This window comes from Ptychodera flava, chromosome 2 (assembly GCF_041260155.1).
Source record: "Ptychodera flava strain L36383 chromosome 2, AS_Pfla_20210202, whole genome shotgun sequence".
Classification (NCBI taxonomy): Eukaryota; Metazoa; Hemichordata; class Enteropneusta; family Ptychoderidae; genus Ptychodera; species Ptychodera flava.
The window spans coordinates 31,771,927-31,798,753 of NC_091929.1; the positions used below are offsets into that span (position 1 = coordinate 31,771,927).

Here is a 26,827-nt window from a genome sequence, read left to right on the forward strand (position 1 = left end):
ATGAGCACTAGCGAGAACAGATAGGTTAAAAAGCTGTCATGTTTGAATGCATTTCACATAATATCTGTTTACTCTATCCAGATTAAAGTACAGCTCTCGTAAGCAACCCTTCAGTGTTAGCAAGGCATACAATTTTCACGGCAGGGAGGAATTGATGTCCTTACGTGAAGCCCGTCATTTACCTTGGACCCCAGATATGGATATGGTAGGAAACCGGATAATTTGAAAAGGCAATTCTTTTGCATATTGACCTTATTGTAATTTAATCAAGTTACATGACTGCCGCTACTTTGACGTTTATTTGCTTACATTCGACTATTCGTTTCAATTAATACACAAATTCAAGTCAAAATCCTACGTTTCATTATTTACTGCACGGTTTTTTGAAGGCAGGAAAAAGTGCAAACTGCATGCCGAGCCATAATGTAGAACATTACTCATTGCTTTGTGTACGAGGCCAGGTAAAAAGTTTCACCTCGATACAAATCAACTCACACGTTTGAGTTAGTTACGTTAAGATATCAATCACTTCGTTTAAGCTGACGTGACTCCATTTTGGCCTGATATTGTAAACGAAAGTCAAATCTTAACTTTTGAGAAATTAACACTAACATTTGGGAAGATGAAGAAGGCAAAGTAGACACATGCTTCCCTTTGCGAGGAAGAAACACCTCCTAAACTTGTTAACCAAAAAGTGACACTTTTAATATACATTTCTAGCTGCATCATAATTAAAACTTACAATTGATAGCATTTCTGCGCTGTCGGTCATTGATTCCTGCGACTCTTGAGATTTTAATTCTTAGATGTTTTGTTTCAGATAAAACCAGGTGTTTCATTTCGGTGTAAAAACGGGAGTTAAGGCATTTGAATTCAAGGTTTAAAGAGATACAGTCATCGGAACTGTATTCAAAGGTCGTATGGGACACATACGACCAATGTTAACACTACATCCTAGGTACGATGGTGATTGATGAAAGTTAAAACATGACTGTCGTAATCTACATCGTATAATTTAAATTCTGCAGCTATGATGATGAGTTGCATCTGGATATCATGCACGAAATACATTGTTTGTTAACAAGAAACTCACACAGGCGTAGTTCGAACGACTGTTTCCCTTTAAGCTTTAACTTATTATTGTTACTGTCTAAAACATACACATCAACACTTTATTTTCTCTAGATCCATTTCTTCTCTTTTAGTAAGGCTGTTCATGTAAAAAACATCAACCATTAGTAAAAATGATATGTTTACGATATGCTTATAATGCTATGTTGTCGTAGACGAAAGAATTATAGTCTACTTGAAAAATTAAGTTACAAACAATACTAAGGAAAGTTACAAGCAACAAGCATTTCGGGTACAATTTGAGGCATAGAACACAAAAAAAACTGGATAAAAAATATCACAAAAATACCAGAATATGTAATGAAAATATGAATCAAAAGTTACAGCTAGTCGACCTTTAACTGGCATGCGTCTCGAAAGTGAAATACTAAACGTTTTGCTCAGACTTTGCCAAAGGAAGTCTCAAGCAATCTCTTTCAAAATCAAGACCAAAAATTAGGGGGTTACCGTTATACACATTTTGGTAACGCAGACACTATTTACCTTAAATTTGTCGATTTTGATATTAGCAATGACCGCCATGCCTGTGTCAAACCTATGGGGAAGATAATATTTCTCATATCAGAAAAATGAGAAAATGACAATTTTATTTTCTCCAATAGTTCCAAAATGACTCCATGTGGGTGGTAGAGCGAAGTGCAAAAAGCATTGTCCACAGTTTAGAGTCCGAATGTCTGTCTCCAAAGCGCGTTATGCCTTTGATTCGAATAATGATTACCATGGTATGATTTGACGTTGCCCCCACTTCTGATCGTGTCACAGAACAAATGGATAGTTTACTTGATTAAGGTGGTATGCATCTGGAAAGTGAAAGACTTAAACTTTTTCCCAACCTTTCCTTAAGAAATCTTTTGATCGATCACTTTCAAATTCTGGAATAAAAATCGGGGTCACCGTGCAAACTTTGTTACTAGAGAAACAAATTACCCAAGATTTACCGATATTTGAAATTCAAAACCGCCTCCATCCCTGTGTTAACTCTATGGAGAAAACAAAAATGTCAATTTCGAAAAAAACTGAAAAAGTTAAATATTTCCTTAAACCCAGATCTTTAAAATGAGCCCCAACGTGTGGTAGATCAGAAAGAGGTGTAAAAGTTTGTGAGTCCAAGTATCTGTCCCCGAGGCGCATTCTACCTTAGCTTGATTGATACTTTACATGACTTGTTCGCCTCGAAAAAACTTAATCTGTTTTTACGTGAACTACTGTTTGGTTAATATTATGACATTAAAACAAAAACATTCGCGACCAGCTGATATTGAAAATAAACCTGTGTTCTGTTATTTAACTCTAATCGACGATCATAAAAAGCGCTTGAACACTGCAGATGGACTAATCTTATTCAACAAGTCAAACCAAATGATATTAAGGTAGACCGCCCCTTGAGGACAAATAGTTCTCAATTTTTTACAATTCTTTTCTGATCTACTCCTTGTTGGGACTCACTTAGAAGCTCTTGGAAAAAGAAAAACTTTCACCCTTTTAGTTTGTCGGAAATCCGAAATTTAATTTTTCTCCATAGAGTTAACACAGGGATGGGTACCCTTTTGAATTTCAAAAATCATGAAATTTAGCCAATTTGTTTGGCTAGTTCAAAATTTGACTGAGGTCATCCTGAGGAACATGAATATTAACTTTCAGAGTGATCAGACGAGCGATTTCAGAGAACAAGATTTTTTGACTAAAAACGGAAAAAAATACCCTAAAAATACAAACATGCAAATTTCACCAACATTTCTGCACACATTATTTAGAATACCTAAAGGAATCTATATATTAAGTTTCAACCAAATCTAACAGATGCTTACTGAGGTTTAGCCATTTGCAGGATTTTTTCTTTTTTCCTCTCATTTGCATATTTTTGGCACTGACATGTTCATTTGAAGAAATTCACATCTCCACCCCTAGGTGCACCTGTACAACAAATACTAAGACGGCAGGTGTTGCGGTTTAGTTTTTGATCTGGACGGACTAACATACATACATACATACATACATACATACATACATACATACATACATACATACATACATACATACATACATACATACATACATACATACATACATACATACATACATACATACATACATACATACATACACACACACAGACGCCATTTTGCCACCTTATAGAGTACCTGCCATTTGCATATATACATATGCATATATGGGAGCTAAAAATGAAATTTCTTCACCACCCAATGTAAAAATCGATTGTTTTCTCTGTACAATGCAAGATCCGAGGTACATGAATATTCCACATTGATTAAGGGTCGTTAGCATAGAATTTTAATACCGAAACAATTCTCATTAATGTAATCTGCATATTTGAATATCATTATACCACGCATCTTGCACTAATAGGTTTTCTCCCCGAACGCTGATTAGTTTTGAAATTTGCCAGCCCGATGAAAACTGCATACGAACTCCGTTTTGCACGAACAGCGTAGTTGGCGGCATCTGACTCGTATTGTAAACATTTGAAAGTCACGACATGCGTCACGGGAGTGTGTTCAACCCTAGAGCTCACAGAGTCATCTGACCTTTGACTCTTCAGAGAGATTACGCAACTTGAAGAAATGAAGGTCTTTACAGTCAACTTCGATTATGTTGACAAGGTCGTCTCTCTCTAGTCTAAGCCAAGCCACGTCGTATAGTCTCTCTCTAGTTTAAGCCAAGCCACTTCTTTCAATTCTTTTTAAAGTTTAGCATACAAGGGTTTGAAGGCCATGATACCTGTAGTGCAGTGAGTATCGACATCTCCAAATCGACAAGTTACAATTTTGAGAATTGTCAGTTGGTCATCAAGCCATGCACACTAGCGAGTAGACTCTCGCCAGTCGCTTGTACTGCTTGGTCTCGCGTAGCTTCCGGTAGGCTCGTGGCTCGGCACTCGACCTCGCGCCTTCGGAGCTCGATCGCCTACGTTGGATTGCTACCGCACTTAATAAGGTGACTCCGGTCAAAAGAAGGCACGAGGACTGTCGACAGTCTAACTAGCGAGAACAGGTAGGTTATAAGGCTGTCATGGTTGAATGTATATTCCACACATATCAGACATATGCAGACTTTAGTACAACTCTCGTAAGCACCCCCTTTAATGTTAGCAAGGCCTATAAAGTTTCACAGCACTGAGGAATTAAGGTCGTGGCGTGAAGCCTGTCATTCACCTTGGACCCCCAGATATCGCTATGGTAGGAAACCGGATAATTTAAAAAGGCAATGCTTTTGCAAATTGACCTTGTCAACACTTAATCAAGTTTCATGAATGCCGATTCTTTGACGTTTACGGTTGTTTATAATGAATAATTCGTTTCAATTAACACACAACTTCAGGTCAAAATCCTATTTTTCATTATTTATTGCACCGTTTTTAGAGACAGGAATAAGTGTAAACGGCCTGCTGAGCCATAATGCAGCACATTACTCATTGTCTTGTGCACGAGGCCAGGTAAAACGTTTTACCTCGATATAAATCAACTCAGACTTTTTATTTTGTCATTATAATATATCAATCACTTCGTTTAAGCTGACTTGACTCTGTTTTGACCTTGTATCGGTAAACAAATGTCAAACCTTAACTTTTGAGAATTACTGACATTTAGCTGAATTAGGGAGATGTGGAAGGTAAAGCATGCTTTCCTTTGCGAGGAAGAAACACCTTCTCAACTGTTTTAACCAAAAAGTGGCACTTTTAATTGATATTTCTAGCTGCATCATGGTAAACACTGACAACTGATAACATTTCTGCGCTGTCGGTCATTGATTCCTGCGACTCTATAGAATGATATTAATTCTTCGATGTTTTTATTTAGCTGAGGTAAAACCAGGTGATTCATATGGTGCAAAGAAGGAAGTTTAAACATTTGAGTTCAAAGATTAAAGGGATACAGTCGCCGGGACTGCACTCAAAGGTAGTATGGGACCACTACGACCAATGTAAACACTGTATCCAAAGTACAATGGTGATTGATGAAAGTTAAAACATGACTGTCGTAATCTACATCGTATAATTTAAATGTTGCAGCTATGATGATGAGATGCGTCTAGATATTATGCACGAAATACATTGTTTGTAAACAAAAAACTCACACAGGCGCAGTTCCGACGACTGTTTTTCGTTTAAGCTTCAACTTTGTAGAATACTGTTATTATTGCTACTTACTAAAACATTCAGATTAACAAATTTTTATTCTCGTAATCCAATTCTTCTCCATTAGTAATTATGTTCATGTATAAAGCATCAACTCTTAATTAAATAATATATTGTTTACGATTCTATGTTGTCGTTGACGAAAGAAGTATAGTCTACATTAAAAATTAAGTTACAAGCAATGCTATCGAAGGTTACAAACAACAAACATTTCGGTAGGATTTGGGCATAGAACACAAACAACTGGATATAATATATATAACAAAAATACCAGAATATTCTATGAAAATATGAATCAAAAGTTACAGCTAGTCGACCTTTAAGTGGCATGTGCCTCGAAAGTGAAAGATTAAACGTTTTGCTCCAACTTTTCCAGAGGAAGTCTCAACCGATCTCTTTCAAACTTAAGACCAAAAATTAGGGGTCACCATTATACACACTTTGGTAACACAGACACTATTTAGCTTAAATTTGTCGATTTTCGATATTAGCAATGACCGCCATGCCTGTGTCTAATCTATGGGGAGGATAACATTTCTGATTATGAGAAAAATGAGAAAATGACAATTTTATTTTCTCCAATACTTCCAAAATGACTCCATGCGGGTGGTAGAGCGAAATGCAAAAAGTTATCGTCCACATTTTAGAGTCAGAATATCTGTCGCCAAGGCGCGTTATGCCTTTGATTCAGATAATGATTACCATGGTATGACTTGACGTTGCCCCTACTTCTGGTGGTGTTACAGAGCCAATGGCTACTTTACTTGATTAAGGTTGTATGCACCGCGAAAGGGAAAGACATAAACATTTTCCCAACCTTTCCTTAAGAAATCTTTTGATCAATCACTTTGAAATTCTGGAATAAAAATCGGGGGTAGCCGTGCAAATTTTGTTACTAAAGAAACAAATTTCTCAAGATTGACCTATATATTTCAAATTCAAAATGGCCACCATCCTTTGTTAACTCTATGGAGAAAATAAAATTGTCGATTTTTCGAAAAATTGAAACGGTAAATTGTTTTCTTACACCTAGATCTTTTAAATGAGCCCCAACATATGGTAGATCAGAAAGAGTGTAAAAGTTTGCGAGTCCAAGTATCTGTCCCCGAGGCGCATTCCGCCTTAACTTGATTGATAGTTTACATGACTCGTTCGACTCGGATAAACTTAACCTGTTTTCACGTGAACTACTGTTTGGTTATTGTTATGAAATTAAAACAAAAACATTCCTATTCTTATAAGAAAATTATTAATATGCGAACAGCTGATATTGAAAAGAAATCCCTGTGTTCTGTTATTTAACTCTAATTGACGGTCATAAAGAGAGCTTGAACACTGTAGATAGACCAATCTTATTCAACAAGTCAAACCAAATGTAATTAAGGTAGACCGCACCTTGAGGACAAACAGTTGGACTCTCAAATATTCACAATTTCTTTCCTGATCTACTCCTTGTTGGGACTCATTTGCAAGCTCTTGGAGAAAGAAAAACTTTCACCCTTTTAGTTTGTCGGAAATCCGAAATTTAATTTTTCTCCATAGAGTTAACACAGGGATGGCTACCGTTTAGAATTTCAAAAATCATGAAATTTGGCCAATTTGTTTGGCTAGTTCCAAACTTTGCACGGTGACCCCCGGTTTTATTGATGATTTGGTAAGAGAATGGTTGAAAGTTTTATTTTGGAAAGTTTTAGCGAATGTTTAAGTCTTTCACTTAAGCGGTAAAGGGTCTTCATTTTGTCGTACAACCAAGCAGAGGCCTGAACTCTCTTTAAACAACATTATATAAGAAATCTTCCCAGTTGAATAGCGTCAGACAAAATGCGAACTCAAAGGAAGACTTAGTGTAGCTTTCTTTAAAAGAGTGATGAAATGATTTATTTTCAAATTTACTTTCAGGCTGGAAATGAGCCAAGACGGCCGTAAGTTTCCACGGGCTATCTTATGGACTGCACCAAGAAGCATGTCAACAGTGTTCGAAAGATCCATACGGGCTCTTGGTGATATCAAAGTTTATCACGAAAGTTACGCCAAGGCTGCGTATTTTGGAGAAGAAAGGTGCTTTCCACTTTTCATGAACTGTCAAGTTCAGCCCGGCTGCAAGTTCATTGATGTAAAAGAGATGCTCCAGGGACCTGCAGTTGGATATCGGGGTGTCTTTATGAAAGATCACGCATATCGTATAGCAGCAACTGGGAGATACGATGCTATACCTGAAGGATTTGTGCATTCATTCCTTATACGCCAACCAATCAAATCAATCCTTTCCTATTGCAAGGTATTTTCAAAAGTGAATGACTCTGATCTTTCATATCATCGACGAAAGCTCAACTATAGAGGCATGTGGGACCTGTACAACTACGTACGAGATGTCAAAGGTCAAACACCAGTCATCATCGACGCCGATGATTTACTCACCGATCCAGCTGGCATAATGAAGAAGTACTGCGAGGCTGTTGGATTTGAATTCAGAGAAAGCATGTTACACTGGGAGCCTGGTCCAGTCGAAGGGTGGAGCGGGAACGATACATGGTACCAAACATTGTCAACTAGCAGAGGGTTTTTGAAGCCAGCTGAATTGGAAATATATGGGTCGGATGAAAATATCTCAGACTTGCCTGAATTTATTCAAGAAACAGCACTAGATTCTCAGCACTTCTACGAGGAAATGTACAAATTGAGAATACAACCATGATTCCCACAAAGCATTTAGTGATTTGTTTCCTTTCTAGGTTGCCTGTGCAATTTCCGTTCGCGCAGGCACACAAGCAACAGCCAAGGAGATTTGTAGCTTAAACAATTTAGTAACAACTACATATAAAGTTTTAACAAAATGACAGAACACTCACTGACGCAATTTTGTTTTGGCTTATTCGGATTTTGCTCAGTAATCAAAGTCAAAATTCTATAATGAGAGGAAAGCATACATTGCAACATCAGTACACCTACCAGTAAGCCAAAAAATGTAAGGTTAAAATTTTTCTTTTGTAACCAAACTTTAACATTAATTGACCCAGCAAAAACTAAATGAGCAATACCCAAAATGTATGAGCGGGTGCAATAGATTTATCACCGTGTAATACAGTCGTATAATTTCAAATTCTTAATGTCCTCTTTGTAAGAGTTTGTTGCTTTTAAGTCTTGCACTTTGCATCTTCTTGCTTGGACGCCTTTGCAATGTTTCAAATATCAAACAATCACATTCTTAGTGCTTGTAAGCAAATCTTTAATTTATATCAGTTTTTACATCCTACAAGTCAGGGGGCTATGTCCCTAGAGTATAGCAAACAACATTGTCCCTGCATGTTATCCGTAATATTTGAAGTCAATTTTCAAACACATTCATGTTTTGAGATATATTTTTCCTTTGATTCGTTGAAGTATCTTGCCGTATCCCCTGTTCAGAAGGACAGTAGATTTTGTTTTCCTTTCTCATCACAATGGAAGCGGGTATAGTAAAATGGAAATTATCGTAGATTTTTAGCTCACGTGTTCGCACACGTGAGCTAATGTCATAGCAATGTCTGTCTGTCTGTCAGTGTGTGTGAGTGTGTCTGTCTGTCTGTCTGTCTGTCTGTCTGTCTCTTTACACGATAACTCAAAAACGCCTGAACAGATTCAAATCAGATTTGGTACACATGTACCATATGCTACTTCCAAGAACTGATTGGATTTTGGTTAGTGTGGCTTGCATATTAATGAATTATGCAATATTATTTTTTTCATATAATGGTTTCCCTTTGGAGACAGTAATGACAGTGTCGATATATATCAAATAATACTGCACAAAATTTCATGAAACTTTTCACTGATGACATTCTCAGAACATTTTGATAATACTGTGAGTGTCATGTCAATTATCTGCTCATTTGCATATTTAACGAATTTTTGTAATTAGTGGAATAACTCTGAAATTGCGCGAGCGACAGCGAGTTTAGAGTTTAATTTTGGTTTTCTGATTCTGAACGAAATTTTCTGTGCTTCTTAGGTTTTTTTGTTTCAATAAGACCTTTGCGGAACGTGTTTGCTATCATGTTGACTTACATGTAGTCTCACCCTGGATGAGATTGTTTAGAATGCTTACATACTTGCCGTTCGTCTTTTTACATGACTATGCTTGTAGAGGAGATCTAGTTAATGAATTACTGTTCCTATTGCGTGGCCTGAGTGGAGAGCCAAGGAGAGCCTTGATGTTAGTGTCAATATCAGATGTCCATCGAGTCGATTACTGCTACCAGGGGCTGGAATATAAAACTCAGGGAGGATCGTCTGGAAGAACTCAGTGTGTAAAGTAGCTTTCCTATTGGATAGACTGTCGTCGTCACAGCAACAGGACGGACTTTAGACCCAAGAAAACAGCCATATTGTACAACTATATGAACGTCAGCTAAGTGAATGGACCCTATGACAACAGCATTTGTATAATGACCTTGAACTCTAGTATAATAGTGGATGAACCTTAATTGTGTGCCTGGAAATACGTTTCCAGTATCAATACTATCAGTTCAATCATTGTAGACTAGTGTTTATTTTTAGTTACTTTATTATTATCGTTTGTAGTGTAACGTTTATTTGTAGTGAAATAAACCTCAATATAAACTGCAACTTGCAAACTGCAAATTGTACGGTAATCATTCTTTCCTTTAAAGTGCTGACATATATGAAAGTAGTTAAAGTTGGTCCAAGGTCATCTGAAAGATTTTCAGAGTTGCATACTTGTTAAAGATATACTGTCACCTGTTCCAATTTTGCGAAAGTTACGATGGAATGAGAAAATCTAACAAATCACAGATTTTAAGAGGGTGGACGCTTTTTAAAAAGAGCCCCCTCACATGGGCATTTTTAATACAAAGGAACACCCCTTTGTCCATATATGGACATATTTAGATTACAGGTGACTGGATAGCTTTCATATACAAAAGAAAATAAACTCTTCGAACCTGCTTTTGCTGAGGATACCAAAACGGACATCAAAGGTCATTTAAGGTCACCCTTAATTTGTGAAAAAAGTTTGACGCACTACTGGCGCATTTTAGCTGTTATATTATTTTGTTCCAGTGAAGAAGATTAGTTAAGTAATAAAACATCCCCAGCGACGTATACCACTATATTTTGACGAGTTCACGACATATATGCGCGAGCGATAGCGAGTGTATATATGAAGTGAAATGTGTCCAAACCGAGTGGTATACCGTCACTGGGTGTGATTTATTGCTATTATATCATAACAGTATATTGAAATTCCGGCATGGATTGTCAGAAATAGGTTTTTGCTCTTCCCTAAAGGTCGCTTGTGTTCCAGCCGTGGTATATCGCGAACTGTTCTAGTTTTAGTGCATCGACCAATAAGATTTGCGCCATCAATATACTGGTATATCATACAAGTACATTGATGACGCATATGCAGCGATCTGATTGGTCGAGATGCTATATTGGCGATATACCACGACTGATATATGCGCGAGCTCTCAGCTTGAGCAAAATCCGTTTTTTGACATTTCATGCAAGAATTCACATCTACTGTTATGATATAATAGCAATAAAACACACCCAGCGACGGTATACCACTCGATTTTAACAAGTTCACTCGCTATCGCGCGTGCACATATGCCATGACAGGTCAATATATCGTGGTATACGTGCTATGATTGTGGAAAGTTTCCAGTAAAAAACCAAATTTGCCGCCAAACTACATTAAAACGCCATTTGCAAAGTTGCAAGAGAAAGGTATCAGCTGACATCAGCGAAATTTCAGTTCTAATGGCGCATTGATTCTGGAGAATATTGTTATCGATTAGAAGTTTTAAACAATCTGATACTGCGGCTGAGATCTCGTGACCGCTCACGATTTGATTTCTTGACAATTACTGACAGACACTGTTTTATTATTTTCAAGGTCAAAATGAGTGAATAAGACCACTATTTTCCATAGGCTCTCTGATTGACTGTACAAAAGGGTATGTCAACAGTGTTTTAAAAATCCATATGGGCTCTGGGTGACATCAAAGTTTATCACGGAAGTAGCTGTGGAAACGCAGCTATCTGTTTTCGGGGTAGCGGGCGTCGCTATGCAGGTCATCAAAAGGTCCACCCCCTATCCGTGGCGGGGGGTGACCTTTTGATGACCCGCATAGCGACGCTCGTTACCCCGCCAACAGATAGCTGCGTTTCCACAGGTATCACGGAAGTTACGCAAAAGCTGCGTATTTTGGAGAAGAAATTCATAAACAGTAAAGTTCAGTCTGACTGTAAGTTCAGTGACATAAAATATCTCTTTCAGAGGCCTGCAGTTGGATATCACGGTGTCCTCATGAAAGATCATACACATCGTATAGGAGCAACGGAAAGATACGATGCTTTACCCGAGGGATTTACACATTCATTCCCCATACGCCTACCATCAAATCTCCATGTATCATTTCAGGTACTTACAAGACTTATAGAGATGCTTATGGTTCTGATTGTTCACTCCTTCTATCTAAGCTCAGATTTTGCGGAATGTTGGACTTATTCAATACATCAGAGATGTCAAAGGTCAAACACCAGTCATCATCGACGCTGATGATTTACCAGCTGCTATGATGAAGATGTACTGTGAGGCTGTTGGATTTGAATAAGAGAAAGCATGTTACACTGGGAGCCCGGTACGCTCGGCGCGTGGACTGGGAAGAGATATTGTATCGGTGTCGACAAGCAAAGGTTTTTTGAAGTCATCTGGAATGACCATCAAGTATGCCGGATGACAATCTCTCTGACTTTCCTGAGGTGGTTCAAGACCCAGTAAGAGATTCTCAACTCTGCTATAAGGAAATGTACAAGCTTAGAATTCAATCATAATGCTAACAACGTATAGATTTATGTATTTACTGTTCGGTTTATAGGAAATCTTTGTCGTTTTTGCTTCAGTATGATCACAATGAGACTTCATGAGATATTTCAATGAGCAGGTACCTATTTTCAAATGAAATCTAGGCAAATCAAATAAACATTAGCCGTATTTTTTTCATTAAAGGTATACTAGTACTGTCACCTGTTCCAATTTTGCCACAGTTACCATGGAAAGAGAAAATCTATCTAATCACAGATTTTAAGCGGGTGGCCGCTTTTTAAAAACAGCGCCTCACATGGGCATTTTAAATACCAAGAAACGCCCCTTTGACCATATATGGGCATATTTAGATTACAGGTGACTGTATACCTTTAATGAAGGGTGTCCAACATCACCCGTTTTGATAGATTTGATCTTATCATGTCATTTCAGTTATAAGTACTCAAAGTTTACGCTCCTATGAATAGAAACCGTTCACAGTGAATTTCAAAATAGCTTGGAATTACAACGTGCTTGGGTGATTGGAAAACGTTTCTGGCGATAGAAAATAATGCCAACCGCATCCATTGCTAACGCTCTCCTTTGATAGATTTTGCAACAATTTAACCCAATACGACGTCCACTGTTCAGTGTAGGAAATACCAATCTTTGTGCCACACACTGCTACTAGAACAAACCTGTCGGTAGGCCAAAGAAAAATAAAAAGTTTGTTTCTCATCCTCGCGCGGTTAATTCAGACCCGCCGTGTCAACCATGTTTACTGCTCATAAGGAAATAAAATAGAGTAAACGCAAAAATGCGCGACGATAGCGGATAACACAGTGCTGTATAACACACTGTAAATATAATAACTGACACTAACATTCCATTCAGAACTGTACACAAACGTCACTGTTATATTAAGCTGTCAAACCTGGGCATTGCTGCACTAAAAGTCAAACCGCAGAACTGTTGCTATGCAAAAATACCTAAGCAACACTGCTGTGCATTTATCTCTGCATGCATTCCTGTGTTGTTTTCATGTTTTTGCGCATTCTTGTTCGTTGAAGAATAAAAAATTGAGAGATATCGGACGCACAGGCGGGCGGACAGACACACAGACACTGACAGACAGACAGACAGGCATCCTGCGACATTAGCTCACGTGTGTGAACACGTGAGCTAACCAGATATGAACTGTAAATGCTCACGTGTTTCATTGTATATTGCAGTTATGTGTAAATTTGAACCTTTGCCACATGTTTGCAACTTCGTTGAAAGTATTATGATCAACATAATGAACAATATTCACACAGATTAAACTCTATAGGTCATTAAGTATTCAAATACGCAATTAGCTGAAATAGAAATAATTAATTTCTTTGACTGCTGTCATTGTATCACCACTTTATATAGCAAGTGTAATTGCCTTTGGTCAAGTCCTTCAAACTATATATTCCAAACTTTGAAAGCTCATTGGATATGCAAACTATAAATTAGCTGACATGAAAACTTAACTGCGAAATTACTTTCAATATTGGTATAACCTGGTAATCATCAATATACATAGCATGTTATGCCAACTTTGATCAAATACAATCCAAGTATATATCCCTAATTAGGAAAGTTCTTTAAATACACAAATTACGAATTGGCTGAAGCAAAATGTCTTTCAATAATGTTAGCCTACATAAAAGTATCTTTAATGTACAGAGCAAGTCTCATCAATTTTGGTCATGTAAATTCAAATATATATCCCTAATTTCAAAAATTCATTAAATATAGAAATTAGGAGCTGGACGAAGTAAAACTGCTTAATAACTTTCAGTAACGTCGTATCATAGTATCTTAATGTACATAGCAAGTTTCGTCAACTTGGTCTAGTCAATACAGATAAATATCCCTGATTATTAAAGTTCATTAAATATACAAATAAGATATTGGCTAAAGTCCAAATGCTTAATGACTTTCAATAATGTTCTATCATAGTATCTTTAATGTACATAGCTAGTTTCGTCAACTTTGGTCTCGTCAATTCAGATAAATAACCCTAATTAGGAAAGTTCATAAAATATGCAAATTTGGCATTGGCTGAAGTAAAAATGCTTAATGACATTTAATAATGTTCTATCATAGTATCTTTAATGTACATAGCAAGTTTCATCAATTTCGGTCTTGTAAATTCAAATATATATATCCTAACTTTGAAAAGGTCATTAAATATGCAAATTAGGATTTGGATGAAGTAAAAATGCTTAATGACTTTCAATAATGTTAAATCATAGTATCCTCAATGTCCATACGAAGTTTCGTCAATTTTGATCAAGTAAATTCAGATATATACGCCTAATAAGGAAATTTCATTAAATATGCAAATTAGTAATATCTTTCACGTCACCCCTTAATAACTTTCACAGCTGATATATCTTGATGTGATCAACATTTGTAGCGAATCTCATCAAATTGTGTGCAATCGTTCTCATGTATATCCAGTTTTTCTAAAATCACTAATTATGCAAATGAGCAAAAAGTAAGCAAGCCACACCCACCAAAAAACTTATAAATTCTTGCCATTTGCAAACTGAATCTATGTACCAGATTTGATTCTGATCTGATGAGCCGTTTTTGAGATATTGAGCACAAAGACAGACAGACACGCAGACAGACAGACAGAGACACACACAGACAGAAAGACATCGCTGCGACATATGCTCACGTGTGTGAACAAGTGAGCTAAAAATAGTGGTCCAGATTGTCAAATACATCACTGAAGGTAGATAAAAGGTTCTTTAAAGGTGCGGAAAATAAACAAGGAGAAATCTCTCTCACGATGCATCACGTGTAGGGTCATTGTCGGTCAGAGACATTGTCAGTCGTTAAAAGGAAATCACAAAGACTAACGATATTACAATATACATATATATATATATATATAATATTATATATATATATATATATATCTATATATATATATATATATAATATAATATAATATAACTGAAGATCCATCACTGACCCTAAGTGTTAGACCAATAGAGTATTCGTCAGGTGCCACTGGTAGACTGGTAGATTTCATCTACTTCGCAAAATCATAAACAACATGTTTTGAAGACTGATATACCAATTTTACTCATTTTTTGCCTTGACTTGAAATTTGAAAGGGAAAGTTCGTAACAGCCCTCCCACTGGCTTACACGAATAATGTGCCCTCCCACTGAATTTTAATGCCCACTACCCTCCAATATCTATGGTTTGCCCGCTTCCCAAACCCCACAACAATTCAAGCTCTCCACTGCCCTCTCCCCGATAATGAAATTTCCCATTGCCCACATTGTTCCCCTCTAAGTTAGGCGCTTAATCGCCCATCAAGTTCTAGGAACTCCGTCTTTCCCCTCCCTCTACGTATCTTCCGGTAGCTACTGTCAAAAATTGTCTCCCCGCCAAATGAAAAAAATGAAATTTCTTTCCCATCCACTGTAAATATCGATTTTTTTCTTCCCGTCCGCTGATTAGTTTTGACATTTGCCAGCCCGATGAAAAACTACCACGAACACCTTTTTGCACGGACAGCTTAGTTGGCAGCACCGGACTCGTATTGTAAACATTTTAAGTCATAACATGCATCACGCGGGTGTATCCTACCCTAAGCCCTTGTATTTGGGCTAGAGCTCAGAGTCATCTGACCTTTGAGTCTTCAGAGAGATTACAGTCTCTTTATAGTCAACTGCTATTATGTTGACAGATAGTCTGTGACAAGGTCAACAAGTTGTCGTCTCTCTCTCAAGTACAAGCCCAGCCACTTGTTTCAATCCTTTTGAAGTTGAGCACACAAGTGTTTGAACGGGACGATACCTGTAGTGCAGTGAGTATCGACGTCTCCAAATCGACAAGTTACAATTTTGAGAATTGTCAGTCGGTCAGGAAGCTATGCACACTAGCGAGAACAGGTAGGTTATAAGGCTGCTATTATTGAATGCACATTCCATATCAGACATATGAAGATTTTAATACAACTCTCGTAAGCAACCCTTCAATGTTAGCAAGGCGTATAAAGTTTCACAGTACGGAAGAATTGTCCTTGCGTGAAGCTATCATTCACCTTGGACCCCCAGATATCGCTATGGTAGGAAGCCGGATAATTTGAAAAGGCAATGCTTTGCATATTGACCTTGTCAAAACTTAATCAAGTTACATGACTGTCGATACTTTGACGTTACGGTTGCTTCTATTGGATAATTCGTTTCAATTAATACACAACTTCGAGTCAAAATCCTACTTCCTTTTTTACTGCACGGGTTTTTTTGAGACAGGAACAAGTGCAAACGGCATGTTGAGCCATAATGTAGCACATTACTCATTGCTTTGTGCACGAGGCCAGGTAAACAGTTTTACCTCGATATAAATCAACTCAGACTTATTATTCTGTCATGATAACATATCAATCACTTCGTTTAAGCTGACGTGTCTCGATTTGGTCTTGCATCGATAAACAAAGGTCAAACCTTTACTTTTGAAAAATTAACACTTACATTTAGCTGAATTAGGAAGATGGGGAAGGTAAATTATATGGACACATGTTTTCCTATGTGCGGAAGAAACACCTTCTAAACTGTTTAACCAAACAGTGACACTTTTAATTGACATTTCTAGCTGCATCATGGTGGACCTTGACGATTGATAACATTTCTGCGCTGTCGGTCATTGACTCATGCGACTCTAGAGATATTAATTCTTAGATGTTTAGTACTTAGCTCAGATAAAACCAGGTGATTCGTTTTGGTGCAAAGAAGGGAGTTTAAGCATTTGAGTTCAAAGATTAAAGAGATACAGTCGTCGGAACTGCATTCAAAGATAGTATGGGACCCCTATGACCAATGTAAATATTGTATCCAAGGTACGATGTTGATTGATTAAAGTTAAGATATGTCTGTCATAATCTACATCGGATAATTTAAATGTTGCAGCTATGATGATGAGGTGCATCTAGATATCGTGCATGAAATATTTGTTTGTAAACAAGAAACTCACACAGGCGCAGTTCCGATGAGTGTTTCTCTTTTAGCATCAACTTGGTAGAATACTGTTATTATTACCACTCTCTAAAACATACTGATTAATACATTTTTATTCTTGTAATTCAATTCTTCTCCATTAGTAATGATGTTCATGTACAAAGCATCAACCCTTAATTAAATAATATTGTGTTTACGATTCTATGTCATCGTTGACGAGAGAATAATATTCTACATTAAAAATTAAGCTACAAACAATACTATGGAAGGTTACAGACAACAAACATTTCGTAGGATTGGGGCATACAACCCTAAAAAGGGGATCTAACATTTATAACAAATTACCAGAATATGCAATGAAAATATGAATTAAAAGTTACAGCTAGTCGACCTTTAAATGGCATATGCCTCGAAAGTGAAAGATTAAGCGTTTGCTCAAACTTTGCCAAAGGAAGTCTCAACCGATCTCTTTCAAATCAAGACCAAAAATTAGGGGGTCGCCGTTATACACATTTTGGTAACACAGACACTAGTCACCTTAAATTTACCGATTTTGATATTAGCAATGACCGCCATGCCTGTGTTAATCTATGAGGAAGATAATATTTCTAATATCAGAAAAAATGAGAAAATGAAAATTCTATTTTCTCCAAGAGTTCCAAAAGGCTCAATGAGGGTGGTAGAGCGAAATGCAAAAAATCATTGTCCACAGTTTAGAGTCAGAGTATCTGTCGCCAAGGCGCGTTATGCCTTTGATTCGAATAATGATTACAATGGTATGATTGACGTTGCCCCCACTTCTGGTAGTGTCACAGAGCCAATGAATAGTTTACTTTATTAAGGTGGAAGTGAAAACTTAAACTTTTATCCAAACTTTCCTCAAGACATATTTGATCAATCACTTTCAAATTCTGGAATAAAAACAAATAACTCAAGATGTACCGATATTTGAAATTCAAAATGGCCACCATACTTTACTAACTCTATGGGAGAAAACAAATTGACGATTTTCGAAAAACTGAAAGGATTAAGTTTTTCTTACAGCTACATCTTTAAAATGAGCCCAAACATTTTGTAGATCAGAAAGAGGTGTAAAAGTTTGCAGAGTCCAAGTATCTGTCCCCGAGGCGCATTCTGCCTTAACTTGATTGATAGTTTACATGACTCGTTCGCCTCGGATAAACTTAACCTGTTTTCACGTGAACTACTGTTTGGTTATTGTTATGAAATTAAAACAAAAACATTCCTATTCTTGTAAGAAAATTATTAATATGCGAACAGCTGATATTGAAAAGAAATCCCTGTGTTCTGTTATTTAACTCTAATTGACGGTCATAAAGAGAGCTTGAACACTGTAGATGGACCAATCTTATTCAACAAGTCAAACCAAATGTAATTAAGGTACACCGCACCTTGAGGACAAACAGTTGGACTCTCAAATATTCACAATTTCTTTCCTGATCTACTCCTTGTCGGGACTCATTTGCAAGCTCTTGGAGAAAGAAAAACTTTCACCCTTTTAGTTTGTCGGAAATCCGAAATTTAATTTTTCTCCATAGAGTTAACACAGGGATGGCTACCCTTTAGAATTTCAAAAATCATGAAATTTGGCCAATTTGTTTGGCTAGTTCCAAACTTTGCACGGTGACCCCGGTTTTATTGATGATTGATAAGAGAATGGTTGAAAGTTTTATTTTGGAAAGTTTTAGCGAATGTTTAAGTCTTTCACTTAAGCGGTAAAGGGTCTTGATTTTGTCCTACAACCAAGCAGAGCTTCGAACTCTCCTTAAACAAACCTGTGTACAAGAAGTCTTTCCAGTTGAATTGTGTGAGCGGAATGCGAACTCAAAGGAAGACTTAGTGTAGCTTTCTTTAAAAGAGTGATGAAATAATTTATTTTCAAATTTACTTTCAGGCTGGAAATGAGCCAAGACGGCCGTAAGTTCCACGGGCTATCCTATGGACGGCACCAAGAAGCATGTCAACAGTGTTCGAAAGATCCATACGGGCTCTTGGTGATATCAAAGTTTATCACGAAAGTTACGCCAAGGCTGCGTATTTTGGAGAAGAAAGGTGCTTTCCACTTTTCATGAACTGTCAAGTTCAGCCCGGCTGCAAGTTCATTGATGTAAAAGAGATGCTCCAGGGACCTGCAGTTGGATATCGGGGTGTCTTTATGAAAGATCACGCATATCGTATAGCAGCAACTGGAAGATACGATGCTATACCCGAAGGATTTGTGCATTCATTCCTTATACGCCAACCAATCAAATCAATCCTTTCCTATTGCAAGGTATTTTCAAAGGTGAATGACTCTGATCTTTCATATCATCGACGAAAGTCAAAGCTCACTATAGAGGCATGTGGGACCTGTACAACTACGTACGAGATGTCAAAGGTCAAACACCAGTCATCATCGACGCCGATGATTTACTCACCGATCCAGCTGGCATAATGAAGAAGTACTGCGAGGCTGTTGGATTTGAATTCAGAGAAAGCATGTTACACTGGGAGCCTGGTCCAGTCGAAGGGTGGAGCGGGAACGATAAATGGTACCAACATTGTCAACTAGCAGAGGGTTTTTGAAGCCAGCTGAATTGGAAATATATGGGTCGGATGAAAATATCTCAGACTTGCCTGAATTTATTCAAGAAACAGCACTAGATTCTCAGCACTTCTACGAGGAAATGTACAAATTGAGAATACAACCATGATTCCCACAAAGCATTTAGTGATTTGTTTCCTTTCTAGGTTGCCTGTGCAATTTCCGTTCGCGCAGGCACACAAGCAACAGCCAAGGAGATTTGTAGCTTAAACAATTTAGTAACAACTACATATAAAGTTTTAACAAAATGACAGAACACTCACTGACGCAATTTTGTTTTGGCTTATTCGGATTTTGCCCAGTAATCAAAGTCAAAATTATATTATGAGAGGAAAGCATGCATTGCAACATCGGTACACCTACCAGTAAGCCAAAAAATGTAAGGTTAAAATTTTTCTTTTGTAACCAAACTTTAACATTAATTGACCCAGCAAAAACTAAATGAGCAATACCCAAAATGTATGAGCGGGTGCAATAGATTTATCACCGTGTAATACAGTCGTATAATTTCAAATTCTTAATGTCCTCTTTGTAAGAGTTTGTTGCTTTTAAGTCTTGCACTTTGCATCTTCTTGCTAGGACGCCTTTGCAATGTTTCAAATATCAAACAATCACATTCTTAGTGCTTGTAAGCAAATCTTTAATTTATATCAGTTTTTACATCCTACAAGTCAGGGGGCTATGTCCCTAGAGTATAGCAAACAACATTGCCCCTGCATGTTATCCGTAATATTTGAAGTCAATTTTCAACACTTTCATGTTTTGAGATATATTTTTCCTTTTGATTCGTTGAAGTATCTTGCCGTATCCCCTGTTCAGAACGGACAGTAGATTTTGTTTTCCTTTCTCATCACAATGGAAGCGGGTATAGTAAAATGGAAATTATCGTAGATTTTTAGCTCACGTGTTCGCACACGTGAGCTAATGTCATAGCAACGTCTGTCTGTCTGTCAGTGTGTGTGAGTGTGTCTGTCTGTCTGTCTGTCTGTCTGTCTGTCTGTCTGTCTGTCTGTCTCTTTACACGATAACTCAAAAAACGCCTTAACAGATTCAAATCAGATTTGGTACACATGTACCATATGCTACTTCCAAGAACTGATTGGATTTTGGTTAGTGTGGCTTGCATATTAATGAAATTATGCAATATTATTTTTTTTCATATAATGGTTTCCCTTTGGAGACAGTAATGACAGTGTCGATATATATCAAATAATACTGCACAAAATTTCATGAAACTTTTCACTGATGACATTCTCAGAACATTTTGATGATACTGTGAGTGTCATGTCAATTATCTGCTCATTTGCATATTTAACGAATTTTTGTAATTAGTGGAATAACTCTGAAATTGCGCGAGCGACAGCAAGTTTAGAGTTTTAATTTTGGTTTTCTGATTCTGAACGAAATTTTCTGTGCTTCTTAGGTTTTTTTGTTTCAATAAGACTTTTGCGGAACGTGTTTGCTATCATGTTGACTTACATGTAGTCTCACCCTGGATGAGATTGTTTAGAAATGCTTACATACTTGCCGTTCGTCTTTTTACATGACTATGCTTGTAGAGGAGATCTAGTTAATGAATTACTGATAGATTGTGCGTGTTCCTATTGCGTGGCCTGAGTGGAGAGCCAAGGAGAGCCTTGTTGTTAGTGTCAATATCAGATGTTCATCGAGTCGATTACCGCTACCAGGGGCTGGAATATAAAATCCCCAGGGAGGATCGTCTGGAAGAACTCAGTGTGTAAAGTAGCTTTCCTATTGGATAGACTGTCTTCGTCACAGCAACAGGACGGACTTTAGACCCAAGAAAACAGCCATATTGTACAACTATATGAACGTCAGCTAAGTGAATGGACCCTATGACAACAGCATTTGTATAATGACCTTGAACTCTAGTATAATAGTGGATGAACCTTAATTGTGTGCCTGGAAATACGTTTCCAGTATCAATACTATCAGTTCAATCATTGTAGACTAGTGTTTATTTTTAGTTACTTTATTATTATCGTTTGTAGTGTAACGTTTATTTGTAGTGAAATAAACCTCAATATAAACTGCAACGCAAATTGTACAATAATCATTCTTTCCTTTAAAGTGCTGACATATATGAAAGTAGTTAAAGTTGGTCCAAGGTCATCTGAAAGATTTTCAGAGTTGCATACTTGTTAAAGATATACTGTCACCTGTTCCAATTTTGCGAAAGTTACGATGGAATGAGAAAATCTAACAAATCACAGATTTTAAGAGGGTGGACGCTTTTTAAAAAGAGCCCCCTCACATGGGCATTTTTAATACAAAGGAACACCCCTTTGTCCATATATGGACATATTTAGATTACAGGTGACTGGATAGCTTTTATATACAAAAGAAAATAAACTCTTCGGACCTGCTTTTGCTGAGATACCAAAACGGACATCAAAGGTCATTTAAGGTCACCCTTAATTTGTGAAAAAAGTTTGACGCACTACTGGCGCATTTTAGCTGTTATATTATATTGGTTCCAGTGAAGAAGATTAGTTAAGTAATAAAACATCCCCAGCGACGGTATACCACTAGATTTTGACGAGTTCACGACATATATGCGCGAGCGATAGCGAGTGTATATATGAAGTGAAATGTGTCCAAACCGAGTGGTATACCGTCACTGGGTGTGATTTATTGCTATTATATCATAACACTATATTGAAATTCCGGCATGGATTGTCAGAATAGGATTTTTGCTCTTCCCAAAGGTCGCTTGTGTTCCAGCCGTGGTATATCGCGAACTGTTCTAGTTTTAGTGCATCGACCAATAAGATTTGCGCCATCAATATACTGGTATATCATACAAGTACATTGATGACGCATATGCAGCGATCTGATTGGTCGAGATGCTATATTGGCGATATACCACGACTGATATATGCGCGAGCTCTCAGCTTGAGCAAAATCCGTTTTTTGACATTTCATGCAAGAATTCAAATCTACTGTTATGATATAATAGCAATAAAACACACCCAGCGACGGTATACCACTCGATTTTAACAAGTTCACTCGCTATCGCTCGTGCACATATGCCATGACAAGGTCAATATACCATGGTATACGTGCTATGATTGTGGAAAGTTTCCAGTAAAAACCAAATTTGCCGCCAAACTACATTAAAACGCCATTTGCAAAGTTCCAAGAGAAAGGTATCAGCTGACATCAGCGAAATTTCAGTTCTAATGGCGCATTGATTCTGGAGAATATTGTTATCGATTAGAAGTTTTAAACAATCTGATACTGCGGCTGAGATCTCGTGACCGCTCACGATTTGATTTCTTGACAATTACTGACAGACACTGTTTTATTATTTTCAAGGTCAAAATGAGTGAATAAGACCACTATTTTCCATAGGCTCTCTGATTGACTGTACAAAAGGGTATGTCAACAGTGTTTTAAAAATCCATATGGGCTCTGGGTGACATCAAAGTTTATCACGGAAGTAGCTGTGGAAACGCAGCTATCTGTTTTCGGGGTAGCGGGCGTCGCTATGAAGGTCATCAAAAGGTCCACCCCCTATCCGTGGCGGGGGGTGACCTTTTGATGACCCGCATAGCGACGCACGTTACCCCGCCAACAGATAGCTGCGTTTCCACAGGTATCACGGAAGTCACGCAAAAGCTGCGTATTTTGGAGAACAAATTCATAAACAGTAAAGTTCAGTCTGACTGTAAGTTCAGTGACATAAAATATCTCTTTCAGAGGCCTGCAGTTGGATATCACGGTGTCCTCATGAAAGATCATACACATCGTATAGGAGCAACGGAAAGATACGATGCTTTACCCGAGGGATTTACACATTCATTCCCCATACGCCTACCATCAAATCTCCATGTATCATTTCAGGTACTTACAAGACTTATAGAGATGCTTATGGTTCTGATAATTCACTCCTTCTATCTAAGCTCAGCTTTTGCGGAATGTTGGACTTATTCAAATACATCAGAGATGTCAAAGGTCAAACACCAGTCATCATCGACGCTGATGATTTACCAGCTGCTATGATGAAGATGTACTGTGAGGCTGTTGGATTTTAATTAAGAGAAAGCATGTTACACTGGGAGCCCGGTACGCTCGGCGCGTGGAACTGGGAAGAGATATTGTATCGGTGTCGACAAGCAAAGGTTTTTTGAAGTCATCTGAATTACCATCAAGTATGCCGGATGACAATCTCTCTGACTTTCCTGAGGTGGTTCAAGACCCAGTAAGAGATTCTCAACTCTGCTATAAGGAAATGTACAAGCTTAGAATTCAATCATAATGCTAACAACGTATAGATTTATGTATTTACTGTTCGGTTTATAGGAAATCTTTGTCGTTTTTGCTTCAGTATGATCACAATGAGACTTTCATGAGATATTTCAATGAGCAGGTACCTATTTTCAAATGAAATCTAGGCAAATCAAATAAACATTAGCCGCATTGTTTTCAATTAAAGGTATACTAGTACTGTCACCTGTTCCAATTTTGCCACAGTTACCATGGAAAGAGAAAATCTATCTAATCACAGATTTTAAGCGGGTGGCCGCTTTTAAAAACAGCGCCTCACATGGGCATTTTGAATACCAAGAAACGCCCCTTTGACCATATATGGGCATATTTAGATTACAGGTGACTGTATACCTTTAATGAAGGGTGTCCAACATCACCCGTTTTGATAGATTTGATCTTATCATGTCATTTCAGTTATAAGTACTCAAAGTTTACGCTCCTATGAATAGAAACCGTTCACAGTGAATTTCAAAATAGCTTGGAATTACAACGTGCTTGGGTGATTGGAAAACGTTTCTGGCGATAGAAAATAATGCCAACCGCATCCATTGCTAACGCTCTCCTTTGATAGATTTTGCAACAATTTAACCCAATACGACGTCCACTGTTCAGTGTAGGAAATACCAATCTTTGTGCCACACACTGCTACTAGAACAAACCTGTCGGTAGGCCAAGAAAAATAAAAATTTTGTTTCTCATCCTCGCGCGCGTTAATTCAGACCCGCCGTGTCAACCATGTTTACTGCTCATAAGGAAATAAAATAGAGTAAACGCAAAAATGCGCGACGATAGCGGATAACACAGTGCTGTATAACACACTGTAAATATAATAACTGACACTAACATTCCATTCAGAACTGTACACAAACGTCACTGTTCTATTAAGCTGTCAAACCTGGGCATTGCTGCACTAAAAGTCAAACCGCAGAACTGTTGCTATGCAAAAATACCTAAGCAACACTGCTGTGCATTTATCTCTGCATGCATTCCTGTGTTGTTTTCATGTTTTTTGCGCATTCTTGTTGGTTGAAGAATAAAAAAATTGAGAGATATCGGACGCACAGGCGGGCGGACAGACACACAGACACTGACAGACAGACAGACAGGCATCCTGCGACATTAGCTCACGTGTGTGAACACGTGAGCTAACCAGATATGAACTGTAAATGCTCACGTGTTTCATTGTATATTGCAGTTATGTGTAAATTTGAACCTTTGCCACATGTTTGCAACTTCATTGAAAGTATTATGATCAACATAATGAACAATATTCACCACAGATTAAACTCTATAGGTCATTAAGTATTCAAATACGCAATTAGCTGAAATAGAAATAATTAATTTCTTTGACTGCTGTCATTGTATCACCACTTTATATAGCAAGTGTAATTGCCTTTGGTCAAGTCCTTCAAACTATATATTCCAAACTTTGAAAGCTCATTAGATATGCAAACTATAAATTAGCTGACATGAAAACTTAAGTGCGAAATGACTTTCAATATTGGTATAACCTGGTATAATCATCAATATACATAGCATGTTATGCCAACTTTGATCAAATAAATCCAAGTATATATCCCTAATTAGGAAAGTTCATTAAATACACAAATTACGAATTGGCTGAAGCAAAAATGTCTTTCAATAATGTTAGCCTACATAATAGTATCTTTAATGTACATAGCAAGTCTCATCAATTTTGGTCATGTAAATTCAAATATATATCCCTAATTTCAAAAATTCATTAAATATAGAAATTAGGAGCTGGACGAAGTAAAATGCTTAATAACTTTCAGTAACGTCGTATCATAGTATCTTTAATGTACATAGCAAGTTTCGTCAACTTTGGTCTAGTCAATACAGATAAATATCCCTGATTATTAAAGTTCATTAAATATACAAATAAGATATTGGCTAAAGTTCAAATGCTTCATGACTTTCAATAATGTTCTATCATAGTATCTTTAATGTACATAGCCAGTTTCGTCAACTTTGGTCTCGTCAATTCAGATAAATACCCCTAATTAGGAAAGTTCATAAAATATGCAAATTTGGCATTGGCTGAAGTAAAAATGCTTAATGACATTTAATAATGTTCTATCATAGTATCTTTAATGTACATAGCAAGTTTCATCAATTTCGGTCTTGTAAATTCAAATATATATATCCTAACTTTGAAAAGGTCATTAAATATGCAAATTAGGATTTGGATGAAGTAAAAATGCTTAATGACTTTCAATAATGTTAAATCATAGTATCCTCAATGTCCATACGAAGTTTCGTCAATTTTGATCAAGTAAATTCAGATATATACGCCTAATAAGGAAATTTCATTAAATATGCAAATTAGTAATAATCTTTCACGTCACCCCTTTAATAACTTTCACAGCTGATATATCTTGATGTGATCAACATCTGTAGCGAATCTCATCAAATTGTGTGCAATCGTTCTCAATGTATATCCAGTTTTTCTAAAATCATTAATTATGCAAATGAGCAAAAAGTAAGCAAGCCACACCCACCAAAAACTAATAAATTCTTGCCATTTGCAAACTGAATCTATGTACCAGATTTGATTCTGATCTTATGAGCCGTTTTTGAGATATTGAGCACAAAGACAGACAGACACACAGACAGACAGACAGACAGAGACACAGACAGACAGACAGACATCGATGTGACATATGCTCACGTGTGTGAACAAGTGAGCTAAAAATGGAGGTTCAGATTTGTCAAATACATCACTGAAGGTAGATAAAATGTTAATTCAAAGGTGCGGAAAATAAACGAGGAGAAATCTCTCTCACGATGCATCACGTGTAGGG

The 26,827-nt window shown here is 37.2% G+C and overlaps 1 protein-coding gene across 1 annotated transcript in view; it reads right to left on the minus strand.

Moving 5' to 3' along the window:
* LOC139119221 (carbohydrate sulfotransferase 11-like) overlaps window positions 1-26,827 on the minus strand; it is a 233,798-nt gene that overhangs the window by 108,893 nt on the left and 98,078 nt on the right. The window lies entirely within an intron of this gene.